Here is a 12,276-nt window from a genome sequence, read left to right as displayed (position 1 = left end):
ATTGAATTAGCCTCTGAAAGTTAGAACCTTAAGGGCACAACCCTGTGCTAATCTTATCTTCAGTGTGCTAAGTAATCTAAGCAATTCAAAAATTGTTGGTCTTACACCAATACCTAGGCACAAGGATGTGACCTCAGGATAGAATAGCAGCCTTACTAAAACTGAAAAATCATCAGTTAAGATAGAACCATCCTTTAGAATGGGAAATATGTATAATCCTGTCAATGTTATGCTTATGACTAGTCCCACAATTAAGATTTAGCCAAATTGAAATCAAAGGGTATATATATTTAGTCATGAATAAAATGACAGGCAGAAAAAGCACTTTGTGGGTGCATGGTAAATTTACACAACTGTCCCCCAGAAAAATCTTGGAGACAGATTATAACAATTCTAAGATACATTTTGTTTCCTTTGCTCTGAAGAAAAACAGCAACAAAAAACATAGATTATAGCTTCTTTGATCAATCCAAGTCATGATCCCGAAGAAAGATTTTTAGGACAAAAGCCAAGCAAAAAAAGTGTACAAATAATTTAGCTAGTTTAAAATTAAATACTACTACGAAATAATAGGCTACCATAAAACTTATTAGTGTATGATATATATGCCATACTAAGAACCACCTACCAGTCCAAGCTCACTTCAGGGAAAAGCTTAACAGGAATACAGACAAAAAAATTCAGGTGTTGCTCAGAGACATCAAGATAAAATAGATTTAGCTAACAGATTAAGGAAGAACTGAATCTGAGTCCAAAAGTTTACTATGTAAAATTAAATGAACACAATCCCATATTTCTACTTCCTTTATCCCCTGCCAATATCCTCACCTCCACCAGCATTCCAAAATGGTTAAAATTCCAGTGCAGACAAACTCTGCTAGGTTGGATCACACTTTCAACTCTTCTGTTTGCAGAACACAGCACAGGGTAATTACCATTTTCACATGGATCTCATTGAGAACACTGGGAAAACAACATGTACAGGAATCCAGGCACAAGTGTGTTCTTACACTACTACAAATGCAATCAGAAAACATAAAAACAAAAGAAGATTGTGTCTATGCTTGGGTTCCTCCACCTACTTAATGGATCAGAAGAAGCAGCAGAATTAAAGCGCTGACAGATGAAGATTCCCAGCAATCACTCACGTGCTAGCAATGGAAGAGCTCACTCTCTAGAAGCAAAGACTATATTTTTGTAAGGATGTGTTTCAGAGGGGCAGGTGGGAGTATGTATGGAAGAGAATTTCAGGGATGAGATAGATGATAGAGAACTTCCAAAACAACTATTTAAGAAAATGTTTATACTAGATATTCAAAAACATGCTCAATTTGCAGGTTTAAAAGCTCAAATGTAAATCTTAACTAATATATTTGACTATAATCTTGACAAATATATTGAATCAATATATAACAAATCCTTAGTTTGATTCAAGAAATGAAGTCCTTTTGGCCAAGAAAAAACAAATTATGAATTCCAGATTCCTTCAAATGTAGACTTGTGTCTGTGGTAAGGACAAATCGGATCTTTGAACTTTTGGTGTCACTGAGAACTAGATATGACTTGCAAAAGAGCATGATGAAGACACTTCAATATATCATCTTATCCCAATAGATAATAGAGAATGAAGACATTTAGTTAAGGACCAGAATGGTACTTGCCCTTATTTTTACTCCTGCAACTCTCTCCCCAAAAGCACTGTCTTCTGATCTGAGAAACATTATGGATAATGCAGAAATCTTTGGCACATCATTTCCACTGAAAAGACTTAATATTTTAAACAGTGTTTCACTTTTATTAAACATTTACGTAAGTAGACAGTTTTCAGCTAATAAGCCACTTAAGTACCACTAATAAAGTAATAGCAGCAGTGAAACAAAAGTTAAAAGTCTTTGACCGGACACCTTTTCATGGCTCTTCAGAGGGATACAGTAAACTCTCACCATTTGTGGTGGACACCTTTCTGGCACCACTGCAAAGGGCGAAATCCGCAAATACTGGGAAAGTGGAGTGAGTGCTCCATTTACCCACAGTTCCTGGACACCAGTTAGTAGGGGGTGGGAGTTGACTGCTGCTGCTGTCCTGAAACAGGCTGTCACAAGGTCACATGTCCACCACCACCCAGCCCGGGGGATGCCATGCAATGGGGGAGGATGGGAGAAACCTAGAAATATGCAAAATTGCAAAGAGCAATTCTGCGAGTGCAAGAGTCTCCTGTAACTGCTGCCTTTGCACACGCAGGCCTGCTAATAGGGGGGTGAAGGAGCAATTGCCCTGGGGCCCAGCGATTCTAAAGGGCCTGGAGCTCTGGATGTCACTATGGTGGCAGTGACAGCACCCAGAATTGCCGGCCCTTTAAATTGCTATTGTAGCGGAGCATGGCATCATCCCAGCACCTCTAAAGGCTGGGTGAGGGGGGCCAGCATGCCGCAGTTCAAGTGGGCTGAGGGCTGATTACCCCGCCCCGCCTCTTCAGCTCAAGGCTCCACTCCTTCCAGGAGTGCAGAGATGGACTCCTGCCTCACCTTGCCCAGGGGCCCAGCATGTATATGAGCCCACCTATGCACATGCAAAGATTCCCCTTGAATCTACAAGCACTCACTTTAGATATGAAGGTTCTCACAGGTGATAAAGCAAATATTCTTTTCCTCATAAGTTTAGGCCTGATCCAGCAAAGACCAACACATGCCTTGATTTCAATGGTACCAATAAATTAAGCTGGTCTTTGTACAACTGAGACCTAAAATTGCATTTGACTGAATATTTATCATGCAATCTGAATATAAACATGACCGATAAATCTACTTTCCAAGAGCGTCCCACATCTGGAGACTTTGTACTTCGGAATCTTTGCTATCACAAACTCTATGAAACTCAAAGGAAAGGAAACTATTGCATTTTATATTTAATGGGACAATGACAAAGTGAACAAGTTTCAAACTTTTTGAAACTACTGTGCTATAAAATAAATAAAATTAGGTGATGACACAGCCTAGGATCTTTCAGTCTTGATAGTATTCATTAAGACTATGTCTTCATTAGTCATGGTGTAATGAGCCTGTGACTATAATTAACAATCTGGTTGAGGAATATGCAACAGGATTTTGGCACCAAGTTTTGATGAATTTCATGCTGCAGGATTATTAGGAGATTGCTTAAAAGCAGCAAGGAAGGTTTAGACTGGACATTAGGAAAAACTTCCTGTCAGGGTGGTTAAACACTGGAATAAATTGCCTAGGGAGGTTGTGAAATCTCCATCATTGGAGATATTTAAGAGCAGGTTAGACAGACACCTGTCAGGGAGGATCAGATGATGCTTGGTCCTGCTATGAGGGCAGGGGACTGGATTTGATGAGCTCTTGAGGACTCTGCCCATTCTAGTGTTCTAGGATTTTATGATCCTATGACATTATTAAAGTTACTACAAGAAAATTTCTTCCTTTTAGAAATTCTTATGATAGACAGTGTCCAAGAACACAGAAATAAACCCAATTCAATCAATACAAGAATGTTTGGCAACGCCACCCTCAGCTAACATGTTCTTTAAAAAAGTGAATGAGGGAGGCATTCACCTGATTCAGTCAGGCTATTTCTAAGCACTCTACCTCAGAAAACAGGTTCAAACTCTCTGCCTGTATGGAGCAGATTAAGTCAGGAAACTCAAAACATGGTAAAAGATGAAAGCTTAGAAATCAGTGAAGTCTACAGTTAGAAGATGACCTCTTCTAGGAGGAGAACTGTAGCTGTCGGATGGGCCAGAACTATTTATTTTCTTTGGACTGTGCTACTGTAAAGCTTGAGATAAATAAAAACACATTCAAATTCCAATAGCCAGAACTGAAATAACTGGCGGCAATTGATACTGTACTCCCAAACCTTGATGGGCAAGACTTAGTCAGTTTGACCAATGTTTATCAAGAGCTATGAGCATGCCTCAAATTCCTAAGGGACATCTGGCTACAACCGGGTCTCTTGAGACGTATCCCAAATCCTCCCACTCAAAACAGATTTTACAAGATGGTAAGCTATATGCTGTCAAATTCACAAAATTCTAGAAAGTGTCTAAACATGTTACAATACTAGCCTACTTAGTCAGGATAATGCTGAAGGTGAAGTCAAGCTTTCAGAGGAAAAAAACTGAAAAAGTTCAAAAATTAAAGCATGATAGAGCATGTTAAGCCTGATCTACACTGACGAGATTTGTCAATCTAAGTTATGCTATTTAAGTTACATCAGATACATACCTTAAGTCAATGTAGCTTAAATCAATTTACAGTTGTGTCTACATCACACTATGTAACAGAAGACACTCTCCTATTGACACAACTTCCACCTCTCAACGAGGTAGAGTACTAAAGTTGACAGGAGAGCACTCTCCATTAGATTTCTCTCTTCACCAGACTTGCTAAATTGATGCCTGCTACCTTGATCACAGCAGTGCTGATTTAGCCCATAGTGAGGACAAGCCATTACCCTTTTTGCTTCGAGAGAAAACCTAAAAGCATGATGTTTTATGACAGATTGAAATGCAAGGTAAGTTAGGTAAACAGTTTTAACTGTACAACAGGAGCACACAGGTTTATATTCTTTAACAGTTAAAAGAAAGAAAAATCCACTTTCCTCTTAATAGTCACAAGAAGAATACAAGGTTAGTATTGAGGATATTAAACATCCTACACCACCATAGGCATTGCAGATCTATGAGCTGTTGTATATATTTCTAAACATAAGAATGGCCATACTGGATCAGACCGAAGGTCCATCCAGCACAGTATCCTGTCTGCCGACAATGGCCAATGCCAGGTTCCCCAGAGGGAGTGAACGGAACAGATAATGATCAAGCGATCTCTCTCCTGCCATCCATCTCCACCCTCTGACAAACAGAGGCTAGGGACACTATTCCTTACCCATCCTGGCTAATAGCCATTAATGGACTTAACCTCCAGGAATTTATCTAGCTCTTTTTTTAAACCTTGTTATAGTCCTAGCCTTCATAACCTCCTCAGGCAAGGAGTTCCATAGGTTGACTGTGCTCTGTGTCAAGAAGAACTTCCTTTTATTTGTTTTAAACTTGCTGCCTATTAATTTCATTTGGTGACCCCCTAGTTCTTATATTATGGGAACAAGTGAATAACTTTTCCTTATTAATTTTCTCCATACCACAGATTTTATATAACTCTATCATATTCCCCCTTAGTCTCCTCTTTTCTAAGCTGAGAAGTCCTAGTCTCTTTAATCTCTCTTCATACGCAACAGGTTCCATACCCCTAATCATTTTAGTTGCCCTTTTCTGAACTTTTTTTTTTTTTTAATGCCAGTATATCTTTTTTGAGATGAGGAGACCATATCTATACGCAGTATTTAAGATCTGGTATGTTATTCCTAAACCTCCTATAGGAGAAAGAATTCTGATAAAACCAAAAACAATTATTAAAATCAAAAGTACATAAATAAAACACTGATAGAAATTCTGAAACTCTTGCAGTGAAGCCCCTTAAGCTGAAAAGAGTTGAATACCTGGCTAAGATGATGAAATAAACATGCTACTGAGGCCCTAATGTAGAAGGCTCTAGAGTTTGTGAACACAATTCTAAGATCTACAAACCATGTGAGATTCATCAGCATCAACCACCATGGGCTCCACACCCACAGGTTTCCGATGCCTCCCTCACTACTTCCTTCCATCTTTCCCTATCCAGTGTGGAGTGGCTTAGTTTCGGTAAACTAGCTCCGCACCAATCTACTGTATCATCTACCCATTCTCTGTGGGGTCTGCCTCTCCTGTTCAGACCATCTATTATGCCGAATACCAAGGTCTTAACTTTTCGCTTGTTGTTCATTCTGCAGATATGCCCAAATAGCTGTAACTTCCATTGTATAACTTTTTGCAGTAGATTCTCTTTCAGCTGTATCTTCCTATATAATTCCTCATTGGTGACCTTCTGCATCCATCCTAGTCTCAGGATCTTTCTATAACTCCGCTCAAACACCAATATCCTTCTCTTCGAATCTTTCGTTATCACCCATGTCTCACATCTGTACAACATGCTGCTAAATACACGTTTTCAAGATGCTCAGCTTCGTTCCTAAGCTAATCGCTTTACTTTTCCAGATCTTATCCATCACCTTCAAATTCACTCTTGCTTTCGCTATTCTAGTTGCTATTTCCTTCTTACAGTCTAGATCATATGTCATGTCACTCCCTAAATACGTGAACTTCTCTACGTTCTCTAGTTTGATTGCATCTACACTGATCTTCCTTACTATTTCCTTATTTCCAAATACCATTGTCTTCATTTTATCGATATTCATAATCAGTCCATATTGCTTCCCTTCCTCATTTAGCACCTGCACTGTTCTCACTGACTTCTCTTTATTGCACAATGGGAATCTCTGCAGCAGTGTTATCCTGAAATGTATAGAATCAAATTTTAGAGTTCACACATTTTAAACAACTCCTTGGAAAAGAATGTTTTCGGTTTTGCAGCTTTTTAAAATGTATTCTTAATTTTAAAACCTGTTTTTAAAAGAGAGTTGTTTGTGATCCTAAAGGTACCAATCTACTCCATTTAATTAATAAAACATTAAAGTTAACCTTAAAAATTCAGTAAAATACAGAGCTTCTCTAACAGTTAACAATAGAATTTAAGAGTATGCCCTCCTGCAATATTGACTCAACTGCCAGTTTTATTAGATCATTCCATATTCTTAGATTAAAAGACCAAAGAAACTCAAGACATTCCCATAGATGCGTATACACACGTGTGTGTCAAGAGACAGACTTTCCAGTAAGAGGTTTTAATTGGTTTTGATTACAGAAATAAAATGGTTTGGTATACTAGTGCCCCACTCCCCTTACACACACAGAGCAGCATCTGTATATGTTCTTTCTTTAGTTACATGATTTAACAAGGTAACACTAAGTTCTTTCATATTCACATAAAGGTTGATTTGTATAGAGAAGAATTAACGGATACCAGAAGAGTTAATTCAACATAGTATTTATAATTTACATAATCCTTTGCAGACATTAGTTCAATAACCCTGTGAGGATATTATCACCATTTTACAGATTTAGAAATGACAGCAATGTTTAAATGATTTACAAAGGCCATACAATGAGTAGAGAAACCAATAGTAAAGCCCTGGCCCCACTGAAATTAATGGCAAAACTCCCACTGACTTATATGGAAGCCAACATTTCATCCTAGGGCAGCAGTTCTCAAACTTTTTTGGCCCATGGCCCACCTGGCTCAATGCAAACCTTTCCGTGGACCACCAGTTGCTAATGGAAACTTGCTGTTAATTACATAATTATGCCTGAGCCATTTTGCGAGTGCTGCAGCTAGGGAGAACAGTTTAATTTAACCAGTAAGAAAGGAAATATTAAATTATTAAACAGATTAAGCGCTTTAACTTTCTTATCTTAGTTTAATCAAGCTTCATTTTAAAATCAAATACAATATTAATTTGTGTCCAACACAAAAGGTTGCAATGTTTTATTTATGGCAGGGGTGCAGATCGGGGGCCGCTGACCCACAGAAAAATTATCTGGGGACCACACAAGTGAGAAGCAAAAAAAGCTCCTCCAAAAAACCCCAACCCTCATTATTGTGGCCCTCTAGTGGTCTGTGGACCGCAGCTTGAAAACCACAGTCCTGGGATAATGTGTGCTCATTCTTCTAAACGATATTGTCTATCTACCAATATGCATTCTGTATGGAACTGTATATAAATATATTGCTAAATGTGAACTACTATTAAAAGTGCTTAACAAGAATTAAAATTTAATTTTAAACAGAATTCTTACCGTAACATATTCCAGACAAGATTAAAGAGCTAGTATACAGGCAGTCCCCAGGTTACGTACAAGATAGGGACTGTAGGTTTGTTCTTAAGTTGAATTTGTATGTAAGTCGGAACTGGTACATATTGTACCCCAGGTGTCCCCGATTCAGCCGCTGCTGAAACTGACCAGCGGCTGACTACAGGAAGCCCGAGGCAGAGCTGCTTTGCCCCAGGCTTCCTGGAATCAGCCGCTGATCAGTTTCAGCAGCAGCTGACTTGGGGACACCTGGGGTAGAGCAGCTGGGGTGCTGCCAGGTTGGCCCCCGCAGCGCCAAGGTGCGGCGCTGCGGGGACCAACCCGGCAGCGCCCCAGCTGCTCTGTCCCAGGCGTCCAGATTCAGCCGCTGTTGAAACTGACCAGCAGCGGCTGAATCGGACACGACTGGGGAAGAGCAGCTGGAGTGCTGCTGGGTTGGTCTGGTAGCGCCGACCCTTGGCGCGGCGGAACCAACCCGGCAGCACCCCAGCTGCTCTTGGGGACGCCTGGGGCAGAGCAGCTGGGGTGCTGCTGGGTTGGTCCCGCAGTGCCGCTCCTCGGCGCTACTGGACCAACCCGGCAGCACCCCAGCTGCTCTGCCCCAGGTGTCCCCAAGTCAGCCGCTGCTGAAACTGATCAGCGGCTGATTCCAGGAAGCCGGGGGCAGAGCAGCTCTGCCTTGGGCTTCCTGTAGTCAGCTGCTGGTCAGTTTCAGCAGCGGCTGACTTGGGGACGCTTGGGGCAGAGCAGCTGGGGTGCTGCTGGGTTGGTCCAGTAGTGTCGCACCTCGGCGCTCTGGGACCAACCCAGCAGCCCCCCAGCTGCTCTACCCCAGGCGCCCTGATTCAGCCGCTGCTGAAACTGACCAGCGGTAAGAAAAGCCTGGTCTGCTGGGGGGGGGGGGAGAGAAGAGGGGGGCACTAGCTGCGCCCCCCCCCCAGCAGACCAGGGAGTCGTGGAGCGGCTTTTCTCGCCACGGAGGACGCGGGTGGTGGGACCGCGGCGCGTCTCGGCGGTCCTGCCGCCCGCGTCCTCCGCAGCGAGAAAAGCCGCTCCGCGTCTCCCTGGTCTGCTGGGGGGAAGTGCCCCCCGCGACGCCAGAGGCGGTGACAGTGGGGGAGGCACCCCGCACTAGCTGCGCCCCCCCCCCCTATTCGTAACTAGGGGCCCGACTTAAGTCGGATTGACATAACCCGGGGACTGCCTGTATAGCACTCTACCTAGAAGTAATTGTCACACACACTTCCACTAACAAAAAAACAAAAATATAATGGCAATTTTAAATTACAGTTTGGACTCAATTAAGCAAATCAGGAATTCCAACTATCATACCAACAGGTATTTTTCATGAATTTCTATTTATTTTATATGGATTTATTTTTGTATGCTGTGGAAAGGAAAACATTTGAAGAGACCTCCCAGACCTACACACACAGGTCCTTATCTTGCAAAGTCCCAACAAGCACAACTAACTTTACATAGTGCCAACAATCACACAGAAGCTAACAGAGTACAGTTTCCAAGATCAGGAATTTAGTTCATAGATGAAGAGGTTACCAGACTATTTCAGCCACTTTTGAGGGGGAGGGCTTAATAGGATAAGGTATTTAATCTTACATATGACAGTATTTTTATTCAAGAAGATAAAGTCCTAACCGATAATGTGTCATCTGCAATTGTTACGTATTACTTATCTCCCTCCTTCAAAACATGAAGAAAATTCGTTATTCAAGAGTCTTAACACTTACATTTTAATCATCTTTCACTCTACTGTATTGTAAATGTAATTTATGTGTTGTAACTTCACCATAAGTTATTCTTGAGTATATTCCCAGTCCTTTCATGCATTGGACTCCACTTTTTCTTAGAGAAACCTAACCCTAACCTTTTGACATTCATGTGCCCACATTCTAAGAGCTGTGTTCTGTACAGTTACTAGTCACAGACAAGCTCTGTTAAGAAAGAGGATCAACAATATCACTTTCTTTAATGACATAGTATTAAAACCAAGCTATTTTAGTCAGCCTAAGAAAGTTTGAGGGACAACAGCTTTTTTTTTCCCAAATACCAAAGTACAGTTCTACACATCTGTTGTTATAGCCCATCATTACTAACTTTTGTTTCCACTTTTCTAACCATGGACTTCATAGAGATAGAATAGGAACAGTAAGAGCAGCAAAGCTCCTATCTTTCCTGTTTTTGTAGAACTCCTACATTTTTTTCTTGTTTTAAGTCCTATAATATTCCCTCTTCCTGCCTCTCATCTACTCAGAGGGAACAACAGATTGATCAGGAATAATGAAGGGAATAATGAAGGGGCCCAAGACAGAAGGTAGGAGCAGTACAATAGCTAAAAAAAATTGCTTCAGGTTTTAATTGTTTAATTTAAAAATTAATTTTCTTTGTCAAAGTTAAAATGTAGAAACAATCTAAAGTCCTCAAGCCAATGTTCTTTCCAATTCTTTCCCCTTTCTCCCCACCTCACACAAAACTCACTTTAAGTGTTCTAAACTTACCAATAGTTGAAAATTGCTTCCTTTAGTAAAGATAAATGCCACGAGGTGTCATGGTATACCACACATGTTTTAATGAAAAGAGGGAAAGTGTTTCTGGTAATAGGCTTTGAAAGGTTCATCAACTGTACTGTAACTGGAAAGGAAGAAGAAAAGAAAAATAATCTTACTTTTAAGCTATTTAAAAGTCAGTACACTTTAAGCCAGATACATGCTATGACTTCCATAATTAAAGAAAGCCAAGGCTGGAAGTTGTCTTATAAGTAAATAAAAAGAATGAACGTACATTAAACTGGTATACCTACTAAATAATTAAAAATACTCTTACATTTCCCAGCTCATGAAGAGAAATTTTCTTGAACTACCATCTAAAAATGTTTATGTCTAAAATCAGCTACATAGGAAGCAAACTTATTAATTTTGCAGGTAATTTTAAAAATACGGATTCCAGTGTTAATTAAGGATTGCATACTATAAATGAACATGTGTTGAGCATTATGAAAGAAATCTTGACCTCAATGCTTCCAAACCCATTTCAATACAGGAACTGAATCTTTATAATATTAAAGAAGTGGCCTCACAGCTTTCACAAGAAACCAAAAGAGTATTTCTATATATGTTACATAGAAGTTTCTTCTGTCTGAAGTGTGACACACAAAGTCAGATACATTAAAATGCACTGACATTATAATAAAATGGAATACAGTTACTACAGTGATCAGGAAAAGGAAAAATCTACAGTACAAAACTTCAGACTTCCACCGCACAGGATAATAGTGCAGGAAGCTGCCTAGTCATCTCAACAAACTATATGCCCCAAAAGTAAGCAGTGTGGACATTAAACACACACACGTTTACTTTTGTACTGTTGTACTTTACATTTTCATTACACCATCTATCAACGCATTTGAATAGTCTTAATAAACATTAATTTAACCTAACACCACCCTCATGAGAGCTCTCTAAAATGGAGATTTTTGCTAAGGCAACTTAATTGACAAAGCTTAAAACAATCTGTCCAGTACCATACAGGAAGCCTGCAGGGAACCTGAGTTCTATTCCCATCCCCACTGACTCCCAGATCAAAAGACAATGCCATCTTCTTTTCAGCCCAAATTACAGTTACAGGAAACCACTGCACAAGCACATTAAATGAATTGTTGCCCTTTAGCAATTTGAGAACCTTTTGAAAAAAAATAGCAAGGATATGAAAGGCGGTACAACTTAAGATACCTAACTGAACTTAAAGAAGCTGGGTTGTGGGCTTTTTTTTTTTTAAACAGCTAGACAAAACTTTTTTTAAAAAACCCACAAAAATTACTTTAGCCAGGACCTCTGTATATTCCACTTGATAATACTGCTGATACTTATGTCTGGATGGCATCCTCCCTCCCAGCTCACCAATTAAAAATCAGTCTTTTGTGACACTAGAAGTTACTATGATGTATAAACCTCTCTCGACTTCAAAATGTTTCAGTTTGAGAAAACAATGTAGAACACAATTTCCCCCTTGTTATTTCTCCTCTTATCCCCCTCTTTCTGTATTCCCTTTGTACTTCACTTCTAATTCATTTTCTTGTGTCCTCCTCCCACCTCTATTCATTCCCCTCCCTTCTCTCCATCTCCTTCCCCCACCATCCATGTTACAGGAATATTGCTTATGCAGCTCTCATCTTGCCACATCTATGCTCCTTCAGTTTGTAAGGTATGTAGCAGAGACAGAACAGCAGCTCCATCAGTGCTCACACCACTGGGCTTGTATCACAGAGGAAAACCGGGGAAACAACAAATGAAGCATCTGAAAAACAGGATACCTTATAGGATGCTTGAGAAGCATGCCGATGTCAAGCCCTCAAAAGCAGGTCAAACAACAACTAGAACACTAGCAGGAATCCCAGCATTAAAGACTGCACCTCACCAGATATTGCTCCTAAAGAG

The 12,276-nt window shown here is 40.2% G+C and overlaps 1 protein-coding gene across 7 annotated transcripts in view; it reads right to left on the bottom strand.

The window, feature by feature from the left end:
• ZBTB46 (zinc finger and BTB domain containing 46) overlaps positions 1–12,276 on the bottom strand; it is a 111,023-nt gene that overhangs the window by 91,938 nt on the left and 6,809 nt on the right. For 5 of the 7 annotated variants that reach the window (XM_075900976.2, XM_075900978.2, XM_075900980.2 and 2 more), the window contains one exon: positions 10,342–10,474. The exons of the other annotated variants lie outside the window; for them this stretch is intronic. The gene's annotated coding sequence lies outside the window, so the exon portion shown is untranslated. The remainder of the gene's footprint in view (positions 1–10,341; positions 10,475–12,276) is intronic. 7 annotated transcript variants of the gene reach the window in all.

Source organism: Pelodiscus sinensis, chromosome 17 (assembly GCF_052426305.1).
Source record: "Pelodiscus sinensis isolate ZL-2025 chromosome 17, ASM5242630v1, whole genome shotgun sequence".
NCBI classification, from domain to species: domain Eukaryota; kingdom Metazoa; phylum Chordata; order Testudines; family Trionychidae; genus Pelodiscus; species Pelodiscus sinensis.
This window is presented reverse-complemented; position numbering and strand designations above follow the sequence as displayed.